The following is an 18,008-nucleotide window of genomic DNA, read 5'->3' on the forward strand; positions in this document are numbered from 1 at the left end:
CTACCACTTTCATTCCTTATCGTGCGACATTGATTCAGCTTGAAGCATATATTATGTTCCTTTACATCCACTCGTGTATGATATTGCGCTCTCAGTATCCGCTAGGCGCCAGTGGTTCGTGATGCTACAAATAGGCTACGAGGGAGCCAGGGATGCTCAAATATTGTCTCAACATGTCGTCCAGACTGAAGATACAAAGGTATTAAAGGACTATTCAATTGTTCACATGGAGGTACAGCAGGTTTCGGTATCTGGTGGATGAGTACGAGCTTGGAAAGGTTTAATTGGTTGATTGGTCGTAGAGATTGTGGTGGGGTCATGAGGTGGATGTTGATTGAGTATAGTTGGTGGTATTGGAGACTATATGGTTTGTATGAGATTTCTACTTAGTGAAAGGTACATGTTATCATTCAAGGCATTGAAGGAAGCGAGTTTGACTATTACGAAAATGGACGTGCGCTTAGTAGATGACTTGGAGTACCTAATGACTGGTGTTGTGCGAGTTGTGAAGGTTAGTGTTGTGGATCATCAGATGTTATTTTCTATGGCTTCGCGCCAAGTGGGGAGTCCACTAGCGGCATTTGGATTGCAGAGTCAGATTTACATCAGTTTTGGCTTGAGGTATGTATATATGTAGTATTGGAAAATTCCTGAAATTTGTATATGACTAAGGTTAGAGATCTTGCATGGGATGATATTGGGGCTTACGGTGTTTCTATGTCATTAATGGATTTACATTTCAGTATCAAGGGGAGTCGAAGAAACAACTTCAAATTCACAGAAGGTCTATTCAGCATGGGCATCGTAGTTGCGGAAGTACAGGGTGCTTCAGAGGAAATGCGGTGGTTTATGAGCTTCTGGGCTATGTGGTTCATGCTAGGATTATCTGCATTTGGACTTTGATTGAAATCATTGTATATCGACAGGGAGAAGTATTACCCTAGAGGAAAAATTAAAGAGTATCCGAAGAAATGGGTCTGCTTCAGTGTTAGGTCAGCATAGCAATGGAAGTAATTAGTCATTTTGAATAGCAATTCCCTACTAGCATTTGTGGCAGTACTCTTGGGTTGGACTGTTTGTGTGATTTAGTTGAGTTGGGGAGATGTGGTCCTAATAGCTTAGTTGCACGCGAGCGAATCTCGGAGAGGTCTCGATGGTTTCGGCAATGGCTTGAGTCGGCTGGCTACTATAGGCATAAGGAATATGTTATACATTATGGTTTTCTCTTGGATGGATATAAGAAGTTAATAGAATGTTGGCATTATTGGATAGCATATGTGATGAGCGTGCATTTTGGAAGGGACCTTGAGTTTTGAGTTGCGGGTGCGTGGCTAGTGGCATGGTAATTACTGGATTTTGAGGATTTTGAGGTTCAGGTTTGGTTACGCGGCCGAAAAATCTATATAGGTGCTTCAGCAAGATGATAGGGTGTGACTGATGTATCAGCCATTCGATTAGTGTAGTTGAGTTGGGGTATGAAAATTTTGGTATTCTTGAGGTTTTGGGGCTAGATGTCCCCGTATGCCGGCTATTTCTTATTTGCGGATTGTGAAGGCATGTGAGAATGGGGTAACTGATAGCATACACTATCGATAGGTTGCTATGGACTTTTGGAAGGATATTTACCTAATTGGGAAGAATCAGGATTTGGTTAGGGGTTTTCTGAAAGCTCAACGAGAATGTGTATTTTATAGCAGATCAAGATTGGGTACTCTTGTGAGATTGTTATCACGGTTATGTTACTAGGAAGAATGGATATTATTTGTTCCCCTGGCCTATGTTATGTGCTACTCTCTTATGTGATGGGTTGTGAGATTGTATGATTATTCTCCACGCATGTTGTAATTCCGTTCAGGCTTTATGGCGATGTGGGTGAGATAACCCTCGTAATGTTGATTTTCTCATTGCACCTTAGTTGTGCTTGCTTTCTTCTATGTTTTATTATTTCTATTCCTTTTACCATAGTTATACTTGTGCACTCTACTGTTCTTGATATCAGTATTAATGTGAGCAGTAAATTCGAGCACTTTGGCTTGACGAGTATTTGGGAGCGGACTGCATGCCGCAGCGGATGTTATATGAGATACCCTATACTTGAGTTTATTTGGTGTTTTGTTTTCCCTCTGTGGGATGATTTAATGAAACTGTACTTTTGTTTTTACACATGTTTTACTTGTTAGATAATCCTCATAGCTTGTTTTCCTTCTATTTGTACTGCATAACTGGGTTACTGCTGAGTTGGTGTAAGAGATGTGTGGTGTGAGAATCCGTGTGGTTCCGTGATGAGTTGTCAGTTGGCTGCTTGTATTGGATGAGATGAGGTTCTTAGACCTGTGATTTGCACTATTGTATTGGGTGAGGAGTGTTTGGAAGTATGAGACTATTTCTGCTAAGATCTGGGCAATGGCCCTTGATGGACAAAAGAGCTTCTTGACTTGTTGACTTCATGGGTGGTTATGGGTTCTCACATGTTTCTTTATCATGGGCAGTGTTGTGGAAGTCTGGAACAAGGTTCTATTCAATGTGAAGTGTATTATCGACATCCAAAATATTATTTGGGCAGTTATGGTGGTAAGAGGTTATTCCTACGGGCACTTGAGTTGTGTGGAACATCATGTAATTGTACCCTGGGTTGGAATTATGACTCGATTCGGCTTGTTCAGGTTTATACAATGTGATGATGCGAGATTCGAGTCCTATGATGAATTTCAGATGTTGAGATTTAGGTTCTGTCTTAAGGTTATGGACTAAGGATGAAGTGAGATCTTCAGTTAAATTATGTTGTCAGTCCTACATTAGTTTGGGTGATGGGGAATCACCCTCGGGTGTATGTATGGTGAGCTCATGCAGTGGTTTGATGGTTTTGGAATGACTCCGGGTACGTTCGAGGATGAATGTATGTTTAAGTGGGGGAGGATGTAACGACCCGACTGGTCGTTTTTTGCAATTGCGTTCGGTTCAGCAGTATGACGTGACGAGTAGCTTAACACAGTGTATTATGACTTGCGTGTATCATCGGTTCGAGTTTTTGAGAAGTTCGGAAAGGATTTTTACAAGTGACTTTCATTTGAGAAGCTTGAAGTTGACAGAATTGACCAAGATTTGACTTTTGAGTATTTGACCTCGGATTGGAGTTTCGATGGTTCCGATAGGCTCGGGTAGTGATTTTGGACTTAGGATGTAACAACTCGACCGGTCGTTTCGAGAGTTATAGCCCCGTTCCCTATATTCTGCTTCATTTATATTCTTCAGTTGTATTATGTTTTACCGGGTCAGTTGGTCCAGGTCCGGAGTGGTATTGGAGTAAATTGAGACACTTAGTCTCTTAGGAGGAATTTAAGTTGGAAAAGTTGACCGAATGTTGACTTATGTGTAAACAATCTCGGATTTGAATTTTTATGGTTCTGTTAGCTCCGTTAGGTGATTTTGGATGGGGGAGCACGTTCGGAATGTGATTTGGAGGCCCGTGATAGAATTAGGCTTGAATTCGCAAAAGTTAGAATTTTGGCAATTTTGGTCGGTAGTGGAAATTTTGATATCGGGGTCGGAATGGAATTCTGGAAGCTGGAATAGGTTCGTGGTGTCATTTTTTATTTTTGTGCAAAATTTGAGGTCATTCAGACGTGGTTTAGCGGGTTTCGACATCGTTTGTGGAATTTAGAGGTTTAGAAGTTCTTAGGCTTGAATCCGAGTGTAATTTGGTGTTTTGATGTTGTTTTGAGTGATTCGAAGGTTCGAATAAGTTTGTATGATGTTATGGGATGTGTTGGTATTTTTGGTTGAGGTCCCAAAGGCCTCGGGTGAGTTTCAGCTGGTTAACGGATCATTTTTGGCCTTAGGATGTTGGCTGATCTGTTGGTATTTTGTTGTTGCTGGTTTCATCTTACGCGTTCGCGAGGCAGGTCTCGCGTTCACAAAGAGCATCTGGAGATCTAGGGTGAATTATTCTTCGCATTCGTGAAGGAAGAGACATGTTCGCAAAGGTTCAGGAGTAGAGTGCATCGCGAACGCGAGTGAAGTATCACGTTCGCGAAGAAAAGAAGAGGCAGCTGGGAATCCCATCTATTTGGTCTATGCATTCGCGAGGGGTGGCCGCATTCACAATTGTTTGAGATATCAAAGCTTCGCGTTCGCGAAGAGTAAATTGAGGGGCAGTCAGAATGGTCTACGCGAACGCGAGCGGAAGATCGCGTTCGCGATGAAGGCATCACTGGGCAGTATAAAAAGGGTTCAAAAACGAGTGTTCCGGGATTTTTCAAACTTCTAACATTTTTTAGCTCTGTTTTGGAGATTTTTGAGAGGATTTTGAAGGAAATTCTTGAGGTAAGTTCCTATTGATCATTTCAATTCAATAATTATGTTTCCCCAGTAACTTTCCCAACTGTTTGGCGTGTTTTTGAGGTGTAATTTGAGGGTTTGAGGCTTAGGAATTGGAGAGATGATTTTGGGGATTTGAATGGCTATTTGGTGTCAGATTTTGATGAATTTGGTATGGGTAGACTCGTGAGTGTATGGGATTTCTAGTTTTGTGAATTTTGTCCGATTCCGAGACGTGGGCCCAGGGGCCGAGTTTGAGCCAATTTCGGGTTTTGAGTCTAATTTAGTAGTTTTCTTGTGCAATTGATTCCTTTAGCATATATTAATGGTAATGTACTGCTTGTGGCTAGATTCGGGGTATTTGGAGGCCGATTCGAGAGGCAAAGGCATCACGGAGTAGGATTTCACTCGGATTGAGGTAAGTAACAGTTGTAAATCTGGTCTTGAGGGTATGAAACCCTGGACATTGTGTCTTGTGACTATTTTGGAGGTGACTCACATGCTAGGTGATGGGCGTGTGGGCGTGCACCGAGGGGACTGTGACTTGGACCGTCTCGTAGAACTGTAAAGTTGAACAACTTGTTGTTAGCTATATGCTCTCTATGTGTTATGAAAGGTTGACTATAAATCATGTTAGAAACCATATTTAGGCTATATGTTGGCACTTTTGGGTCCTGTAGGGGCCTCGTTACATGTTGAATTGCCTGTTAAATGCTATTTGTACTCATTCACAGTTTTTACTCGCATATCATATCTCAATCTCTGTTATTCTATTCTATACATCCTGTTATTGCTATTTGGGCTGGTTTTCCTGACATCTGAGAGCCCGAGAAACTGGAGAGATTGATGACTGAGTGCGAGTGCCGAGAGCCGAGAGCCGAGTGCTAAGTGTTGAGTGATTGTGAGGAATGAGTGACTGGGAGGAATGAGTGATTGTGGGGTTGGAGTGATTGGGAGGACTGAGAGATGATTGCCTGAGAGGCAGTATATGATTATATTATTGATGCACACAGTTGCCTTATATCCATGTTTTGAAAACTGTTGAAAGATATTCTTATCTGGTTTTACTTCAACTTGACTAAAATAAACTGATTTGACTTGAATTTTCCAGAATTTGGGAAGCATGACTATTTTCCTTTCTAAAATTATTGAAAATGAACTAAAACTGTGTAGCTCGTCACTATCTTCAGTTCCTTATTTATTATTGCTACTTACTGAGTTGGTGTACACACTGTCACAGCTCCTTTTACCCGAGGGGGATATAAGGGAGTTTTTCCAATTAAAGTGACATAAATCAAAATGGGATTATTTATTTAATCAGAGTCGCCACTTGGAATAATTTATGGTGTCCCAAGTCATCGGTTTATTTTAAATCCCAAATCGAGGAAATTTGACTCCGTTTAAAGTCTGCGAAACCAGAAAATTAGGTAAGAAATTCTATTAACCGGGGAAAAGGTGTTAGGCACTCCCGAGTTCCATAGTTTTAGTACGGTCGCTCAATTATTAATAATTGGCTTAATTATCTGATTTATTACATGTTTTAAACCTATTGTGCATTTTTAACTTTATAACCGCTTTTATTTATTTATGGATTTATTTCTGGAACAAGTCACGATTGTCGTACACTTGTCGTTTTTGATGCACGTTGCAAACCGCGCTACATGTCGTTTTTGTAACTTTTTTTTTCTGATTTTGTATTTAAAAATGGGACCCACAAATAACACATGGCAAGTAATAAATAGCTTAGCATGATGTGTTGTACATGTCAGCGCAATTGATATACACGCTTTGGTGGATGTGTTTATTATTACCATTTTGTCAAGTTGGAGTATTCAAATGGGAAAATTCAAAGTTCGTGTATCGGCTTTCAAAAGCCCTACAAGTTTAAGTGGCTAGGAAGCCATTACGCCAAATCAAATCTCTAAAAATAATTACAGAAGATGGATATCACTGAAAAAAATCAAAGATTAGTAAATGAATTCTTACCAAGAAAATTTTGTAGTTGCCTTTTTTTTGGGAGCTTTATGAAGAAAAACTATTGAAACAGTTTATGGAAATAAAAATCAAGTATAGAGAATGAAATTTTATTAAACCAATGCCCAGCACCTCCCACCTCAAAAATATATTTTTTTTGTTGTCTGCATTTGATTTAAGAACTACTGACTTTTACGTTTGAGCAAAAAAGACCTAATTTCTTAACTAACAGTTTACTACCTAACAGATATTCTCAAAATTATATTTCCAGAATCTAATATGTACAAATTCATTCAACAAATTTACTAATTATTTTCAAGTCATGATTTTACCACTAAATCTCAGCAGCTATATGTTCATACACATTGCAACATATTATTCTAATAATGAACCCAAACAATAACATGTAAGAAGCAGAGAGGTCTCAGATTTGAAGACATATATGTTGTTACAACTTACATATGACCTTCCATTAACCAGATAACCCAACAGCTCCAAAAACAAACAGATCCAGCAAATTCGACAACTTCAACAGCTCAAACCATTTAGAGAAATCCCAGAAAATGTGCAGCAATTGAATGAAAATCCGAAACCAACTTTAAATCTTTCTTTTCGTCATTTTCTTTTTCTTTTTGATTTTCGGAGTTCTTCTCTTTTTTAGATCTGAAATTCGGTATTTTTAAATCCAGATGTTTCTTTCTGTGAAAGTGAGAGAAGAATGAAGAAGGAGAGGGGGAATGGAGAAGAAGAAGGGGAGGGTGTTCGTTCCTTTTGTTGAAGACCAGAGTGGTGCACCATTTTGGTCTCTAAGGGGAAGGGTTCTGATCTTTGTGTTCAGAGAGAAAGAGAGCCCTTGATGGAGGAGGAACTGCGTTGGTCCTCTTTAGAGAGGAGGGGTCTGTTTTTGTGTGAAGGATTTGATGTCTATACTAGGTCTCTAGTGTGTCTATATCTTAGAGTGTAGGAGGTATGATTTTAATAAAGGGGAATGGGTATTTGGGTAGTGGGTTGGGATGGTATGGGCTTAGGTAATTTGGGATTTTTGGGCTTCAAATTAAGCTGGCCCAGACGAAATTGACAGACCAAATCTACTTCTTTTTCTTTGTTTTTCTTTTAATTTTAAGTTCTAACAAATTAAATCCTAAATTAAAACCTAACTTAAATCTAATTTAGCAAAAAATAATTCTATTTATCTACTAACAAATGCATGTAAAATCTAAAAATATTTTGTTTGATTTTTATGGATTAATTCTAACTATTAAAGAATAGTTAATTCCTAAAAATGTAAATTAAACCTACGATGGCATGAAACGAAAAATGTGATAATTTTTATGATTTTTCTTATGATTTTAAAATATTAAACATGCATGAAATGCAACTAAATATAGAAAAACTCTTAAAATCCATTAAAATTATTTTTGGTCTATTTTTAGGAGTAATTTTCATGTGGGCAAAAATTGGGTGCTCACAGCTGCCCCTCTTTGCTCGGAAACATGAAGAGTTTTCAGGCAAAGATAAAGTGAGCAATTATGAGCAATTTTTTGCCCGTTGGATATTCCATTTGGAAGCACTTTGAAAAAGTTTTGACCGAACCTTGCTCGGAGGTTGCCTACATATCCTTGGCTATAAAGGAATCAGGTCAGTGTAGTTCTGGAAATTTTGGTAGCTGGGACTACCGAGAAGTTGTGATTTTACTGCTGTTGCTGCTGTTACTGCTTGCTGAGTTTCTTATTACACCAACATCAAAAATGAAAAAGACTAACTACGTCTATCAGCTACGAGTTACAAGATTCCTATCTACAAGTCTTCTGAAGCTTGATCTTGAGTCTTGGATGGTTCTTCATGAGGACTAAGATCTGAATCTTGATGCTCGTTAGCTGCAGGTACTGGTTCATTCTTTTTCAGCTTCTCGGATCAAGGTGGGACATGCAAAGTTTGCGACTTCAATCATGTCTTGAGCAGTTCACATCTTTTCTCCACTTCTGCACTTTGAGTTCACTTCTTTTTCTTTTCTTCTTTTCTTTTATTCTGGACTGAGACTTCTTCTTTCGGTTGTCTCGAACCCTGTGTCTTAAGGTATAACCTGCTCAGACACCAAAACAAAAGACGAACGAAATATTTTGCCCCAGTTTTCACTAGGAAATTTCGTGAGTTATTTGTAACAAAATTCTAAACTACTTCTTTATTGAAAGCAATAAAAGTCAGGATTGAGTATCCTTGAGAAAAAGAGATTAGGAAGTGGAGACCCTATATCTGAACTAAATCAACTAGGGGTTGGAGACCCTAGGTTGGAAAAATCACCAGGTTATGCTGGCATCAACTAGGGAGTGGGACCCTATGTTGGAAAATCATCGAGTTATGCCAGCATCAACTCGGGAGTGGAACCTTATGTTGGAAAAGTCATTGGGTTATGCCGGCATCAACTAGGGAGTGGTACCCTATGTTGGAAAAGTCATCAGGTTATGCTAGCATCAACTAGGGAGTGGGACCCTATGTTGGAAAAGTCATCGGGTTATACCGGTATCAACTAGGGAGTGGGACCCTATGTTGGAAAATCATCGAGTTATGCCGGCATCAACTAGGGAGTTGAATCCTATGTTGGAAAAGTCATCGGGTTATGCCGGCATCAACTAGGGGGTGAGACCCTATGTTGAAAAGGTCATCGAGTTATGCTGGCATCAACTAGGGAGTGGGATCCTATATTGGAAAATCATCGGGTTATGCCGGCATCAACTAGGGAGTTGGACCCTATATTTTAAAAGTCATCGGATTATGCCGTCATCAACTAGGAAGTGGGATCCTATGTTTGAAAAGTCACCGGGTTATGCCGGCATCAACTAGGGAGTGATACCCTATGTTGGAAAAGACGTAGCTAGGGATTGGAGACCCTATAGTACCATGATTTTGAATTTTTTTTTTCATTTTCATCATTATTTTTTCTCTTTTTTTTTAATTTCATAGAATGAGTAAATGCGGGAAAGAATTTTGGAGGAGACTTCCCTTTTTGGAGTTATTGCTGCAAAGATATTTTTTAGCTCTTGCTCAGTTTCTTTTTGGTAGCACCTGCTTCTTGCAAGGTTGCTTGTGCATTGCACCTGTTTCCTGTTTTTCAAACAAAGAACAATTTGTCAATTTGAAACACTGGTTGGTTTTGTGGCCTTGATTATTTCAACCACTTGATCTAGGCCCCTTTCATCTACAACTGGTTGTTTCCTTAATATCGATTGCATTTCTGACCCAGGAGAAACTCTGGCTTTTCCAGACTTTTCCATGACGATTGGTCGATAGGACTCAACCTTTTCGACTTTATTTTCCCTCTGTAGGCCATTCCCTTCTGACTTGTTGTTTTTCTTTTCTTTTTTTCTTTTCTTTTTTAAATTTCGAAGCATTGGGAACTTTTAGCTCCTCAAACTTTGTCGCAACGACTAGTCGCGTGGGACTTAACCTTTTCTAACTTTATTTCACCTTCATAGGCCTTTCATTTCTGGATTATTTCTCCCAATTTCAATTTCAGAGCATTTGGGTGCCTTGGCTTTTCAAACCTTTGCCAAGATGGTTAGCCACATAGGACTCAAACTTTTCAACTTCATTTGCCTTTATAGGCACTTCAATTTGATTTTTTCCTTCCAAGAGTTTTGAATTCGAAGCATCGGCCGCCATGGCCAGTCCAGGTCGACTTGATACCCCTGACGAGGCTGGGTGCCTTTTTTGCATATTAGTTTGTATTAAGCGAGAGCCCTGTAAATTAGTTTTGCCATCCCTTATTTGTCTTAATTTTCGAATAGAGTTAGACCGAAAGGGATACAAAAGAAAACAAACAATGGAATGGACAAATAGACTTAGATGAGAGGTATCCCTTTCGGGGAAAAGAAAGAAGGATCTGGAGTGCATGCAGATTTCAATGAACATGACATGCCTTTTGGACTGCATGCCTGATCTGTGTAAACCGTCCGACTCTCAGAAATTCATCACAACTTTGCCTTGAAATCGAGGAACCTTGCCAAGACTCTGTTGATGCCTATAGTTGTAAGGATCCTCTTTTCGATTAGTGGCGCCTTTTGCGGGTTTTCACCAGTTGACCTCTCTCATTTCTCTTCTTACCGTCGTCTTATAGTGCTCTTTGTGAGTTTACACTAACAAGACTCTCTCATTTTTAATTTCTTTGCTTACCATTGCCTTACGGTGCCCGTGAGGATTGTCACTGATAAGACTCTCTCATTTTATTTCTCTCATTTTGTTGTACCAGATCCAAGTAATTGTATCCTCCAATTTTGAACATCTTTAATGATTGATTGGAAGGACTTGAACATGATTTGGGGTAAAAAGAATTTAGATTAAATTACAACTTTGGAACCTTTCAGGCAAAACCATCGCCGAACCATTATAACTTCTGCCCCAGTTTCAACTTTTGGGGGAATTTGGATTTTTATTTTGGTGTGACTGAACTCCAGAGAGAGGCTGCCTACGTATCTTTTCGGAATCAAGTCGAACGTAGTTCAGGAACTTTGTTTTTCTTCTGTTTTTCTTTCTTTTCTCTTTCTTTTTCCTTTCCTTTTTCCTCTCTCTTTTTTTCATTTTTCATTTCATTTTGTCTTTTCTTCCCCCTTTTTTTGTATCTTTCTTTTTCTTCTCCTTTTTCATCTTTTTGTTTTTCATTTTTTTTTTCAATAACACTTTCAGGTTCCAAAAAAGATAATCAAAGAAGAGTAACTGGCTCAAATGGTTTACAAAAGGGTTAATGGTGTTTGGGTAGCGAGAATGAAGCCTTCGTCATTCCAATCGGAGTATTAATGTTGTATAAAGGATCAAATATAGTACCTTTTGATTGAACCTGCGTTGATATTTGTTTCTGGGATACTTCCTTTGACGTTTCCCAGGTACAATGCTCTCTTTTGGCGGTACTCTTGTGAGTTACCATGTGTGGATCTTTCCAATCTGGAGCCAATTTTCCGTTAGTTGTTCTGATTCTTTGTTTTATTTTCTTAAACCTATCTTCATTGCATTCTGATTCTTGATTCATTATTTTGAAGTCTAACAGTGTTTTAGGATCTGGGCATGAAGTCCGCAAGCATGTCATGTTATTGAAATCTGCACTTAATAGAAGTGAAAAGAAAATAAAAAATGACAAGATTAAAAAGAGAGATATTCCTGGAAGAATTTCATTTGATTTGATTTATTTATTTTTCGATTTTTGAATTTTAAAGATAGAAGGGTTTACATCGGAAAGTAAGACAATAAAGTAAAACATTCGGATCACACCCTGAAATAATCCGAATGCGGAAAGGATAGCAAGACTGGCTACCGAAACTCCCGTCTGATGGGGAACTTTCAAGCTTGGCGACTGCTTTCCGACTTTTCTTCTGCCTCATCAATGGCTTCAATGGCCTTCAGTACTGGATTAAATTCCTCATCTTCACAAATAATTTCGACTATTAACCCGGTGTTGTGAGCAGGCAACGGATTATTCGTCATATCAGGAGCCTTTTTGTCCCGAAAAATAATTCTTTCAGCTTCAACCAAATCTTCAAAATCCCTTTTGAGGGTCCAACAGTCCTCTGTACTGTGTCCCACTGCTCCAGAGTGGTATTCACATCTAGCATCAGCTCGGTGCGAGGGGGACTCGAGGTTCAGTCAGTTCGGGGCCACTGGCTACAATAGATTTAGCCTGATTAGCTTTTGGAACAAGCCTGAATACGATTCACCAATAGGGGTGAACTGGTTCTTTTTGAAAGGCTCTTTTGGGAGATCATTGTAGTGGGGAACATTTGATTGGGGATTATATGGAGCTTGGTAAGGATGGGCATTTCTGGGAGGTGGAGCTCAGTTTTGTGTATAATATTGTGGCCGCATGTAAGGTTGTAAGGTTACGCATTCATCACCTCATAGGGAGGCGGTACCACGGCATGAGCAGCATTTTGATGGGGATAATAGTGTTGAGGAACCTAAGGAAGCATATATGATTGGTTGAATGACCTGCCGGCCCCCTCGAACTGAAAGCCATCATGGCTCCTTCTTCACTCCCGTTTCCATTTGTCAAATGCTCTAAACCATTTTGAATAGCATGTGAGGTGGAATTAAAAGCAGCATGACTCAAGATTCGACCTGTTTTTAAACCATTTTCAACCATTTCCCAATTTTGATAGCCTCAGTGAACGTCTTACCCATAGAGGACATCATGTTCTGGAAGTAGTCTGCCTCTTGGGCTTGTAGAAAGACCGTGACCATTTCAATTTCGTCCATTGGAGGCTTTACCTTGGCGGCTTGCTCACGCCATTTGACAGCATATTCGCGGAAGCTTTTCGCGGTTTTCTTTTTCAAATTGAACAAAGGTTTCTATCAGGAGTGATGTCCACATTATACCGGAACTGGCGGATAAAATCTCGGGCCATATCATCCCATATGTGCCAATGGGTAATTTCTTGACCTGTATACCACTCAGAAGCGATTCTGGTAAGGCTTTCCCCAAAATAGGCCATTAGCAACTCCTCTTTTCCACCAGCATCTCTCAATTGGTTACAATATCGTTTCAGGTGAGCGACTGGGTCTCCGTGCCCGTCATACTTTTCAAATTTTGGCATCTTGAAGCCAGCTGGCAGACGAACATCGAGGAACATACATGGGTCAGAGTATGAGATACTCTTTTGGCCACTCAAACCTTGCATGTTTTTCAGGCTTTGTTCCAGGCTCTTCATCTTCTGAGCCATTTCCTCTTGCTCGGGATTTTTAACAACCTTTTCTTTCTCCACCGAGAGATCATGTTGCGGAGGTTGAGTGAAAGAGTACGGGGTCACATATGTTATTTCTGATTGAAAATATGGACCCTGAAAGGTGAACATTGGAGGCTCAATATACGGCCATAGTAAATTTGTTTTTGCTCTGGTGCAGACTGGTGCTACAGAGAACAATATTGGAGGTGCCCGGGAAACTGGCGCTTGGGGGCGAACCACAGAAGGTATGCTAGGTACATTGGACGGCATTAGAGGGTGCCCAGATGGGATGAGCGGGCTGGGCACAGGGGCATTCGTAACCTCACCTGACCTGGGGATCAATTCAGGGAACCCAGGGATTGCACTTGGCGGTTCCCTAAGACCAGGCGGCCCACATTTCCAATATGCGGAGAAGCAACATCCTATTCTCTTCAGCAGCTGCTAATTCTGGTTGGGGAATAGCCGGTGATGGGCTATACTCAAGATCGATGATTTGTAGATGGCTTTCAAAGGCCATAGGAACCTTTCCTTTGGATCTTGTGAAGTAAGGATGGGAAGCCAGATTACCAACAAAACTAACCACCTGAACAGAACCTGACTAATTTACACATCCAACAACCTTGTTAGTTTTGAGACGCTTAGCAAATAGGAAATCGCATATTGGGATGCAATGCACCTAAACAATTAAACGTTTCTACTATGTGTTTGAACGAGTTGCATGTTCCATCCCGGCCTTAACTAACCCCTTTTCTGCACTTTTTTTTTTCATTTTTGCTTCGCTCAAATCACTCATGATTTTCGTTTTGTTTTTGTTGGTCTTTTATTTTGGCACTCTCTTTTTTCTTTTCTCTTTTTCCACTCAATTTTTCTTTCTCTTTTTTTTCAGTTTATTTTTTCGCTCAATTAATTTTATGGCTATGATCAAATCCGATGGGGATTGTCTACGTATCATGACGCCGCATGAATCAGATCTTGTGTAGTTTGGGAAAATTAGGAATGGAATAAATAAACTAACTCTCTCTTTTAGTTTTTATAACACTCAAACAATGAAAGCATTTAAAAAGAAAATCTCCTTTTTTTTTTGCATTTTGTTTTTTATTGAATATTCGAAAGAAAGGCTATTAAAGAGGAAAGAAAATATTTTTGAATTTTTTATTTTGATTTTTGATTTTTTTTTTTTGAAATTTTTGAAAGAAAGGCTTCTAAAGAAGAAAGATTTTTTTTTTGGATTTTGAATTGTTTTTTTTTTGAGAATTTTTGAAAAAAAGACTTCTAAATAAGAAAGAAAATACATTTTGGCTTTTTGATTTTGCTTTTGTTTTTTGGGAAAAGACTTCTAAAAAAGGTAAAAAATATTTTTTGGATTTTGTTTGATTTGTATTTTTGAAAGAAGGACTTATAAGAAAATATTTTGGATTTCTGAGTTTTTTTTTTTGTTTTTAAATTTACAAAGGTACTTCTAAAGAAAAATGAAAATATTTTTGGACCTCAATTTTTTTAAAATTTTATGACATTTACGAAAGAAAGACTTTTAAAGAAGGAAAAAAAAAATTGGGTTCTTTTTTTTAAAATTTTGAGAAAAATACTTCAAAATAAAGAAAACCCGCATTTTGAATTTTGATTTTTCGTTTTATTTCTTTTTCCATATGAAAGACTTCAGAAAGAAGGAAATTATTTTTTGAGTTTAAAGATATTTTATATTTTTTTTCTGAATTTTCTAAGGAAATGCTTTTAAAGAAGGAATTAAAGGAAAATATTTTTGGATTTGTTTTTGAAATTTGGGGAGCCGATGAGGTTTTCCTACGTATCTCACATCCAGTGAGAAGCAGACCGGCGTAGTTCGGTCAGTTTTGACAGAACAGGGAAACATGACCTTTGAAAACTTTGGCTTATTTTCTTTCTTTCTTTTTTTTCAAAATTTTGACAAAGTTTTAAAATTTTCCAAATACCTACCTCTCGCTTATTTTGATTTTTTTCTTTCCCTATTCTAGAAGCCAATCAACATGCAAGCCGAAGCAAATAAATGCGCAAGTAGCACGTAAGATGCATCAGGATAGTCTTTTTAATTTTGGTACACCTGTCCTAGATGGACCCAACCCGTGTATTGAGTCCCCAAAGTCAAATGTACGTGATGCAAACAAGCGTTCCTACTAGGGATCTGACATGAGGCTGTGTTATTCTAGGTTTAAAACCTGGGTGTATTGTTCTAGACCTGGCTTACCCGAGTGGACAGCTCAAGACGGGGGGAGGGGGGCAGAGTATCGGGAATATAAAAGCTTCACTAGCTTTGCAACTTATTCGTACTTCGTTCTAAAATTGGGATATGACTCTAACAGAAAAGAATTCACACGAAGCGCACGCTTCCTAGAAGATTTAGAAGACTAAGAGAGAAGAAGGGTTTCGTAACAATTTATATACAGTTCAAGCAATATCAAAGAGGTAAAAAACGGCATTTAGCACATAAGCTGAAACACGTAAAAATCAGATAATAAACAAAGCCAACTATAATAATTATTCTAAGCTCGAATTATGAACCCTAAACCAGAGATTCTGGGTTCTTTTCCCCAGCAGAGTCGTCAGAGCTGTCACACCTCCTTTTTACCCGAGGGGGATATAAGGAAGTTTTTCCAATTAAAGTGACATAAATCGAAATGGAATTATTTATTTAATCAGAGTCGCCACTCATAATAATTTATGGTATCCCAAGTCACCGGTTTATTTTGAATCCCAAATCGAGGAAATTTGACTCCGTTTAAAGTCTGCTAAACCAGAAGACTGGGTAAGGAAATCTATTAACCCGGCTAAAGGTGTTAGGCACTCCCGAGTTTCGTGGTTTTAGCACGGTTGCTCAACTATTAATAATTGACCTAATTATCTGATTTATTACATGTGTTTAAACCTATTGTGCATTTTTAACTTTATAATCGCTTTTATTTATTTATGGATTTATTTCTGGAACAAGTCACGATTATCATACACTTGTCGTTTTTTATACACGTTGCAAACCGCGCTACATGAAATTCACCCGCGATTTACAACATGTTTATTTTAATTATTGTTCGAAGTTATGGTCGGGTCACATGAAATGCACACCCGAATTGGGATTTATGTGTCGTGACCATGCCACGGGAACCGTACCTATGGTTACAATGTTTATTATTAATCGTGCCTAAAGCAAGCTACGATGTTTGTGATTTATTCCCTAATCTAATTTGAGATTATTGTGAGGCCATGAGTCATGGAAAATGGAATTTGTGGAAGGAAGTATAGAGATGAAGAGTTGGTTATAGCATTTGTAAATGGACAAACGAAATCAAATCTCCGACAATAACACTTGCAAATGGACAACGAAATCAAATCTCTAAAAAATTTACAGAAGATAAAATCACTGAAAAAACCAAAGATTAGTAAATAAATTCTTACCAAGAAAATTTTGCAGTTGCCTTTTTTTGGGAGCTTTATGAAGAAAAACTATTGAAAAAATTTATGAAAATGAAAATCAAGTTTAGAGAACGAAATTTTATTAAACCAACGCCCAGCACCTCCCACTGCAAAAATATATTTTTTTGTTTGAATTTGATTTAAGAACTACTGACTTTTACATTTGAGCAAAAAAGGCCGAATTTCTTAACTAATAGTTTACTACCTAACAGATATTCTCAAAATTACACTTCCAGAATCTAATATGTACAAATTCATTCAACAAATTTACTAATTATTTTTAAGTCATGATTTTACTACTAAATCTCAGCAGCTGTATGTTCATACACATTGCAACAAATTATTTTAATAATGAACCCAAACAATAACAGGTAAGAAGTAGAGAGGTCTCAGATTTGAAGACAAATATGTTGCTACAACTTACGGATGACCTTCTATTAACCACAAATATTACACGAAGCAGGGAAGCCAAGAGGAGTACCTAGAGCGCAAGTCTACAGCTCCAAAAACCAGATAACCCAGCAGCTCCCAAAACAAACAGATCTAGCAGATTTGAAAACTTCAACAACTCAAACCACTTAGAGAAATCGCAGAAAATATGCAGCAATTGAATGAAAACCTGAAACCATCTTTAAATCTTCCTTTTCATTGTTTTCTTTTTGATATTCGGAGTTCTTCTTTTTTTTAGATTTGAAATTTCGTATATTTAAATCCAAATGTTTCTGTTTGTGAAAGTGAGAGAAGAATGAAGAAGGAGAGGGGGAATGGAGGAGAAGAAGGGGAGGGTGTTCGTTCCTTTTGTTGAAGACCAGAGAGGTGCGCCGTTTTGGTCTCTAAGGGGAAGGGTTCTGATTTTTGTATTCAGAGAGAAAGAGAGCCCTTGATGGAGGAGGAACTGCGTTGGTCCTCTTTAGAGAGGAGGGGTCTGTTTTTGTGTGAAGGATTTGATGTCTATACTAGGTCTCTAGTGTGTCTATATCTTAGAGTGTAGGAGGTAGGGTTTTAATAAAGGGGAATGTGTATTTGGATAGTGGGCTGGGATGGTATGGGCTTAGGTAATTTGGAATTTTTGGGCTTCAAATTAAGCTGGCCCAGACGAAATTGACAGACCAAATCTACCTTTTTTTCTTTGTTTTTCTTTTAATTTTAAGTTCTAACAAATTAAAACCTAACTTAAATCTAATTTAGCAAAAATAATTCTATTTATCTACTAACAAATGCATGTAAAATCTAAAAAGTATTTTGTTTGATTTTTATGCATTAATTCTAACTATTCAAGAGTAGTTAATTCCTAAAATGTAAATTAAACCTATGATGGCACGAAACGAAAAATGTGACAATTTTTATGATTTTAAAATATTAAACATGCATGAAATGCAACTAAATAAAGAAAAACTCTTAAAATCCATTAAAATTATTTTTGGTCTATTTTTAGGAGTAATTTCCATGTGGGCAAAAATTGGGTGCTCACACTCACGTTACTCCCTACACCTCGTGTGCAGATCCAGGAGTTATTGGACATGGAGGTTGTTGATAGTACCCGTAGCTGATCATTGGAGATCATGAGGT

General features: G+C 38.3%; 1 long non-coding RNA gene across 1 annotated transcript; it reads right to left on the reverse strand.

The window, feature by feature from the left end:
* Positions 1 to 6,600: 6,600 nt before the first annotated feature.
* On the reverse strand, positions 6,601 to 17,427 carry LOC142181885 (uncharacterized). Its single transcript, XR_012710791.1, has 2 exons — positions 16,921 to 17,427; positions 6,601 to 8,374 (listed from the first exon to the last, which is right to left on the reverse strand). It is a non-coding gene; the product is annotated as an uncharacterized LOC142181885 (long non-coding RNA).
* Between the last annotated feature and the right edge of the window lie 581 nt (positions 17,428 to 18,008).

Source organism: Nicotiana tabacum, chromosome 6 (assembly GCF_000715075.1).
Source record: "Nicotiana tabacum cultivar K326 chromosome 6, ASM71507v2, whole genome shotgun sequence".
In the NCBI taxonomy this organism is placed as follows: domain Eukaryota; kingdom Viridiplantae; phylum Streptophyta; class Magnoliopsida; order Solanales; family Solanaceae; genus Nicotiana; species Nicotiana tabacum.